Source organism: Macaca nemestrina, chromosome 11 (genome assembly GCF_043159975.1).
Source record: "Macaca nemestrina isolate mMacNem1 chromosome 11, mMacNem.hap1, whole genome shotgun sequence".
Lineage (NCBI taxonomy): Eukaryota > Metazoa > Chordata > Mammalia > Primates > Cercopithecidae > Macaca > Macaca nemestrina.
This window is the reverse complement of record NC_092135.1, coordinates 45,693,536-45,701,829: the sequence shown is the minus strand read 5'-3', so window position 1 is coordinate 45,701,829 and position 8,294 is coordinate 45,693,536. Positions and strand designations below refer to the sequence as shown.

General features: G+C 38.1%; 1 pseudogene; it reads right to left on the bottom strand.

Annotated features, from left to right (window-relative positions):
* Nucleotides 1-636: 636 nt before the first annotated feature.
* Nucleotides 637-3,972, bottom strand: LOC112428626 (large ribosomal subunit protein uL24 pseudogene; annotated as a pseudogene).
* Nucleotides 3,973-8,294: the final 4,322 nt, after the last annotated feature.

Genomic DNA, 8,294 nt, shown 5'->3' with positions numbered 1-8,294 from the left:
AAGAGAGGAGAACTCTTTCATAAAGAGGGCCCTACTTGTATTCCTGGAAGTCTTTGATTATGTCTTTCTTCTGGTGCAAACTGATATCAAATCACTAAGTAAGAACTTAAAACCATCCTCTACCTTTTGAGTAGTGGGAATGTGGGGTAGCAGGTGTACACAGGAATAGGGCTAAGATTTTTAAAAATATATTTTAGCAGTTTTTAATAAAAATTGTATATAAGATTATTTCCTTCTTCCTTCCTTCCTTTCTTTCTTCCTTCCTTCCTTCCCTCTCCCCTTTCTTTCTTTCTTTTCTTTTCTTTCTTTTCTTTCTTTCTTTCTTTCTTTCTTTCTTTCTTTCTTTCTTTCTTTCTTTCTTTCTTTCTTTCCTTCCTTCCTTCCTTCCTTCCTTCCTTCCTTCCTTCCTTCCTTCCTTCCTTCCTTCTCTCTCTCTCTCTTTCTTTCTTTCTTTCTTTCTTTCTTTCTTTCTTTCTTTCTTTCTTTCTTTCTTTCTTTCTTTCTTCCTTTTCTTTCTTTCTTGACAGGGTTCATTTTGTTGCTCAGGCTACACTGTAGTGACGTGATCATGGCTCACTGCAACCTGGAACTCCTGGGCTCAAGCAACCCTTGCCTCGGCCTCCCAAAGTGCTGTAATTACAAGCGTGAGCCACTGCACCTGGCCTCTTGCATCTTCTGAATTGTTTCTTCCTCGAATTTGTCCTTTCCCTTTTGTACTTAGTGAGATTTGCCTTTTGGTTCAAGGATATTTTTGCACTCTTTGTCCAGTTTTAGCTTAGTGGCAACCATCCTGCTGGGGTGAATTCCCACAGGAACAGTTGTGCCATTAGCCTTCTCCCGCTGCATCTATTCAATGTAGATCATGTATTTCTTCCTCTAAACCCGGACTATTTTGCCAATTTCCTGGCCTTTGTAGTGTCCTTGGACAACCTGTACATTATCATCGTTTTACATGCACATGGATTGAATGTTCCGTTTCTGTCTTAGCTCTCTGGACAGTGGGGAAGACATAATCTTCTTGTGAATGTGGGAAGGCGCATTGAAATGACTTTTCCAGTTCTTGCTCTGGTCACATGTCACAAAGGGACTGGCTTTTGTTTTGGCTACTACTGCTTCTGTGATGGCCACACAAGAGAAGAGAAGATAGGGTTTTCAGAGTATTTTCTCTAGCCAGAATCTCTTGATCTGCTTGACTGTACAGGTGTTCCATTCCAATCTGCACTCAGTCTCTTGCCCGGCCTGCTGAGTTTTTTTTTTTTCCTTTTCAAAATTTGTGTTTCTAATTTTCACACACTTGGAATCCTAGTTAGGCATTTAGCTGTACTCTTTTACACAAAAATTTGATGACATCTGTTTGTTTGTTTTTTGTTTTGTTTTTTGAGACTGAGTCTCGCTCTGTCACCCAGGCTAGAGTGCAGTGGCGCAATCTCAGCTCCCTGCAACCTCTGCCTCCTGGGTTCAAAGGATTCTCCTGCCTCAGTCTCCTGAGTAGCTGGGATTACAGGCATGCACAACCACGTGAGGCTAATTTTTGTATTTTTAGTGAGACGGGGTTTCACCATGTTGGCCAGACTGGTCTCGAACTCCTGACCTCAAGTGATCCACCCGCCTCAGCCTCCTGAAGTGCTGGGATTACAGGCATGAGTCACCGCATACAGCCCCACCCCATCTTTTTTTATTGCTGTTGTTATCGCGTTTTTTTGTTTGTTTGTTTGTTTTCAAAGAGGCGTGTTAAAAGAATGGACTCTGGAGTCAGATAAGTCAGACTTTGAGCATATTACGCATGTGCTGACTTTTTCCACTTCTAAAATTAGTTATGTAACATCTCGTCGGTAAGTGTTTATAATAAGACCAATCACACAGGACCTGCTATGAAAATTCCATACTTGTAAAGTGCTACCCAGAGCCTGACACGTGGTTGGCACTCTATAGGTATGAGTTTCTTTTAAATTTATTTGGGATATTTGCATGCCTATTTATTTTTGTGAAAAGGTTTATGTTTAAAAAATTTAAAAAATATACTTTCATTCATACGTCAAATATTGTTGTGCTCTTCTTTATGCCAGGTACAGGTTTAAGAGCTGAAAATATGTAGTAAATAAAACTTAGAATAGGCCAGGTACAGTGGCTTATGCCTGTAATCCCAGCACTTTGGAAGGTGGAGGCAGGAGAATCACTTGAATCCAGGAGTTCAAGACTAGGCTGGGGAGTACAGTAAGACCCAATCTGCACACACACGCAAAAATTATTTAAAAATTAGCCAGGTGTGGTGACTCATGTCTGTAGTCCCAGCTGCTCAGGAGACTGAGGCAGGAGAATCACTTGAGCCCGGGAGGTTAAGGTGCAGTGAGCCATGGTCAAGCCACTGCACTCCAGCCTGGGTGAAAGAGGGAGACCCTGTCTCGAAGCAAAAAACCAAACAAACAAACCCAAAAAACAAAACGAAAAAACCAATACTATTTAACAAATATTACTTTTATACAAGAATTTATGTTCTTCTGGGGAAGACAAACATTGAACAATATAAACATGTGAAATATATAGTATATCAAATGATGATCACCATTGTAGGAGAACAAGTTGTGCCAGGAGCAGGTAACATTTGAGCAGAGACTTGAAGGAGAGGAGGGAGTGAACCATTTGAATACTTGGTGGAAGAGACAATGGCAAGTACTTTATCCTGAAGCAAAGAGGCAGGTGTGTCTGGGGAGAGTAGGAGATGCAACCAGAAAGATAGCAGAGGCCCCATCATGTGGCACCTTGGAGGCGGTGTAAGGACTTTGGGTGTTACTCTGAATAGAGGGGATTGAGCAGAGGAATGATAATATCTGACTATGGTTTAACCAGAAAGCAGTCTGACTCCTCTGTTGAGAAGATACTGCTAGAAGGACCAGAACAGAAGCAGGGAAGATCAATGAGGAGGTTACTGTAGTGATCCACACAAGTGGTAGTGGTGGCTTGAATCAGAGTTGTGGGTAGCAAAGGAAGCAGTCAGAAGGGGTTGTAATCTGGATATATTTTGCATATAGGGGCTGAAGGATTTTTGTAGGGTGTGAGAAAAAAGAGACAAATAAAATTCTGGATGACTCTAAAGATTTTAGCTTAAGAAACTGGAGTCGTTGGTAAATGAAAGATTAAGACTGGGACATTAACATGTTTGGAAATGAGAATGAGGGACAGATCAGAAGTGTGGATTTAGATATGTTAAGTTTGAGATTAAAATGCTTATTAGACTAAGAAGAGAAAATGTTCATTAGGGTTTTAAGCCACATAAGTAGACTGTGGATACCAGAAGATGGGTATACGTAGCCAAGAGACCCACCAGCACAAGGATTAGGATGAAGAAAAGCTGGAGATGAGGAGGAACTACCTGACTTGCAAATGTATTGCTCATAATGAAACGTAATTTGGGGAATGTATTTTGAGGAAATCTATCTATATTCACCTCACTTCGCAATTCAAACTTTTAGAGAGTGAGACGTTTGCTTCGTTGAAATAACAAATATTGCATATCTATTGGTTAAGAAGCTTAGAACTCCAGAAAACGTCAGAAAACTTCAGGAAATTTCTATGGAAAGTAGACCAAAAAATTATCTCCATATCGAAGAGACTAAAGTCTCTAAAAAAAAAAAAAAAACCAAGCCTTGAACAACGATTAGTAAATTTAGAAATGGCTTACAAATACGTCTAAAGCAGAAAAGTGGGGTAATGAACAACATTGAGAGGTGATGGCCAGTGTTTTCAGTGAGCAGAGCCACATAAGTCATTTAGAAATGGCTTACGTTGGCCAGGCTGGTCTCAAGCTCCTGACCTCAAGTGATCTGCCCACCTTGGCCTCCCGAAGTGCTAGGATTACAGGCTTGAGCTACCGTGTCCAGCCCTCCAGCTCTTATATAAGAAGGAAATCAATGACTATTTATTTGAGCCATTGTTGTTTTCACCTTCACTACAGAGGACAGACTTGAATCCCATGGCCCTTCTAATAGAGGCCAGAGTGCTAAAGTACAGTAGCAATAGTTCTCTATTATCTGTTGATAGAGAAAATACATAATGACAATGAGATATTATAAATGCAAGAAGGTTTTAAGTAAATTTTTATTTAATTAATCACAGCTACATACACTTGAAAAATAATAGTACTTACACAGATGAGATGTATTGCTTGTTCACTCTACTGATGTTGTGTGAACTAGCATGTGGATTTAAGAACTCTTTGCCAACCTCCTTCTCTAATCTACTTTTTGAAGTCCATGGATTCAGGCCTTAGAGTTAAAAATGAGGTTAAGCAGTATGGGAGCCAGCTCTGAAAGTCTTATGCAAATAAAACTTGACATGCCAGTTCAACCATGAAGCTGTTGACTTTAACTAGGTAAGTGAGGAGAGCAAAGACCCAGAGAGTCCGGTATCTGTAGTGGACATTGTGGTCATTTCCCCAACATCACTTTGCTACTTTTCTGCTGCATAACAGCCATTCCACTTGGGTGAGTGTACTGGGTTAAATAGTTCCTCCCCTCAAATTCATATTCACTCAGAACCTGTGAATGTGACCTTGTTTGGAAATAGGGTCTTTGAAGATGTGATCAAGTCAAGAGGAAGTCATGCTGAATTACAGTGGGCCCTAAATGAATCACAAGAAGAGGGAAATTTAGACAGAGACACAGAAGAAAGGCACCATGTAAAGACAGAGGCAGAGATGGGAATTGTTATGCATCAAGCCAAGGAACACCAAGGATTGCCGTCAACAACTGGAAGCTAGAAGAGATGAGGAGGGATTCTTCCCTGAGCCTTCATGGGGAGCATGGCCCAGCCAACACCTAGATTTTGGACTTCTAGGGCTATACAATAATGAGAGTAAATTTCTATTGTTTTGAGCTACTCAGTGTGTGGTACTTTGTTATGGCAACCCTATGGAACCAATATAGTGTGATTGGTCCTGCCCTCAGCTGAAGGCTTGTATGACTGTCAAGATGTCTAACAACCAGTACATGATCCACCCAAGCAGAAGAGGCGTCTGCTGCATTGCTGTAACAGGGTCCAAATGAATGCTTGCTTTGCAGGTATTAACTTTTTAACAGCTGGATAGTAGAGAAGTCAGGGGCATTCCAGGCTGGGATGCTGGTACAGGGAACACTTTAGCGGAGAGAGGGGGGAACTTAGAATACTGGCTACTTATCCTCTGGTACAGAAGCATTTCAATATGTTATATACCTATGGGGTTATATCAGCATGTGCCAGGTACATGCTGAAGTTGGTCCCTACCAATATATCTTTCCTTCTTGCCACTACAAATGACTCAAGAATTACCTAAATTGGACCAGTCAGAATGAAGCTCAGACTTTGATGTTTTTTTGGCCGAAGGAGAACATGCCTTCTCTTGGGAGATGTAAATGAGAAATAACATGATCCCGGTTGCTGCTAGCTAAAGTTTGCAACCTGGAAAGAAAGTAGCCTAAGGGCAGACCTAAAAATCAAAGAATGAAAGAACCGAGAGAATGGCAGCCCAATGGAACTGGAGCTCATCATTTGCACCTAAGTCTCCCATCTTCTGGACTATTACTTATATGAGCCCATAAATTCCCTTTAGTATTCATGCAAATTTGAGTTGGATTTCCTGTTGTTTGTAACTAGAAGAATCCTAACTGATATAGTCCTTGTGATTTTCTTGGTAGATATTTATTGCGTCCTTCTCTTTGAAACATTTTATTTTGATGTCTCCATCTGTGATTATTTTAAAATTACCTTTTACCTTTGTGTTCTGCTAATAAATACATGAGATACCAGCCATACATTAAGCAAATAGGACTTTGCTGAAAGACTAAAATAAGCCAACTGTGTACTAAATCCTTAGACTGCAACTGCAACTCAAAAGCAAACACACACACACACACACACACACACACACACACATCCCTGCAATTTCCCCCACTGAACTCCCTGACATATATAATAAGTGCTAGTTTGCATTATAGATGCAATAGATGGGCAGAACGGTACAAATGAATGGAAGGGGATCTGTAATCTATGGGGATAATAGAAAAATAAAGGAAGGTATTAATTTAAAGAAATGTGGTTTTGTGAATGAAATTTTCTTCTATAACGATAACTTCAAAAATAAATCAAATGATAGTGCAAAGGTCAATTTAAATACAGAGGCTGGCAAAGGAATGGAGATGGAGAGAGATGAATAGAGGCGGCCAGGGGAAAATCCTGAAGTTTAAACTCTTTTTCCTGTATCTCAGTCTTCAAAATACATCTTTCTTTTGCAGTTCTGGGGGCCATTTCAAAAACAGGGTTAAGGAAGGGCAGAGACAAAGTACCAGCGTTCTCTGTGCCTCACTAAAAAAGAAAAATTTGAGTTGACTCAATTGATTTAAGTTATCTTGAATTACTGTTCTTGCATTTGCATACTGAATTTGCAGCTTCTGCTTTGTACTCCTATGGCAGCTGCTGTCTATACATTGTTAACAATAAATATTTAAAAATGCAATTCCAGATTTAGCCAGCATTTCAGTTACTTTCAACTGATTTTGAAATTAGTATATTGCTTTCAATAATAAGGAAAAATGATTTTAGAAACAAAACTGTAAAAATGATAAACTATCTTTTCCTAGTACCCAATTCATATTAAATTGGTGTCTGAAGACTACCAAACTGAGATTTTATCAATACATGCAGTACCACACATTTCTTATTTTAGTTGCTAATTAGTATTCAGGTGTGCAGTGGAATACATAAAATTAAATGCTAATGCTGCTTCATTTGTGATTTAACATGTACAAGTTACTGTATGCCACATTACCCTGTGTATGCACATGTATAATAGTTGTTTTTTTCTTTGCAATCATAGTATCTTCATGTAGTTATTTTATTCAGTCTTCTAAGGCCATTATATGAATAAATCTTTTTGATTTAAAAGATCATTACCTTCTGTAGTTTACAAATGAAAAAAAAATATGTGAGAGTCATTTTTAAAAGGCTTCAATTGAGGACTTAGTTTAATTGACCCAATAGCAAAGAAATTTTAGTTTTTCTCTCCATTTTGTTTCACTTAATTTGTGATTAACAGCTACATAAAATTGTGAGCCACCTAATGGAAGTAGTTTTATAAATATTGCATGCCATTTTATGTTCTTCACTCTGTACTTCCCTTATAAAGTATTTTTATGTTAAAAATTTTCAGAGTTAATGTGTGAGGAAGTAACTAGCTACTTTAGTTAGTTAGATTTCTCTTCCCTGAAGAAAATTACTATAATGGTTACTTTTGCTAAAATGCAATTACTGTCACTGTAACAATCAATCATATTTTTATATAAGAAACTTTAACAACTTTTGAATGCATTAAGAAAAGTAAATGAAAAAGACTCACTCTGAAATAAGACTAGACACCCAAACCACCCCCTGCGACCTGACATTTGATAAGAAAAAAAATCTTAGTTACCTCTTTTGCAGTACATTTTATTGCCTTATCTAAGATCACTGTGAAAGTTAAACTATAGTGATAAGCATGCTTCTCATCATTGAAAAATGCTGTGTATATTCAACAACTATTAGCTATTATTGTTTCTGGTGCACACAGTTTAATCCCAGTTCAACAGAATCCGTAGTCCTCCAGTTTTACAAATTAAACCAAAAGATACCATTTGAAAAGGTTTAATGTTTGTTATACCCCTATAGATGAAAACATCTGTACGTGAAAAATAGAGCTTAGGAAATATGAACTGTATTAGCTCTCAGCTTTAATGAAGAGATCACCAGTTGAGGTCAGCAAAACTTTTTTGTCTCAAAATATTGTGCAGTCATATACCTTATAGACAGTATCTCCCTCCCCCAAAGCATCTATAATAAATATACTAATTATGAAGACAATACTAAATATATTATGAGAGTACTGCTACTCAAAATATTCTACTTCTCATAAAGTATTAGGAATATGGAAATAGATGACTTGATCCATACTATTATTTAATAACACGTGTATTGACATGATGAATACTTTCATAAGTGACATTAATCAAAATATATCAAAGAGTAATATGTTACGATTAAAACACATTATTTTATGAGCTTTTGCACAGAACACAAAATTAATGCCTAGTAGCACAGGCAATCATAGCTCTGTTCTCTCTTCTAGTTCATTGCTGCCCCAGTCTCTACCCCTATATCTGTTTCTTCTCATTTTCCCTAATATATTTAACGGTAACTGCATACAACTAGTTTCTCCTAAACTAGACACATGAGAAATATTTTCATTCCTTCTTCCTCCTAGGCTCTTTCATTCAATCCATTACTTAGTT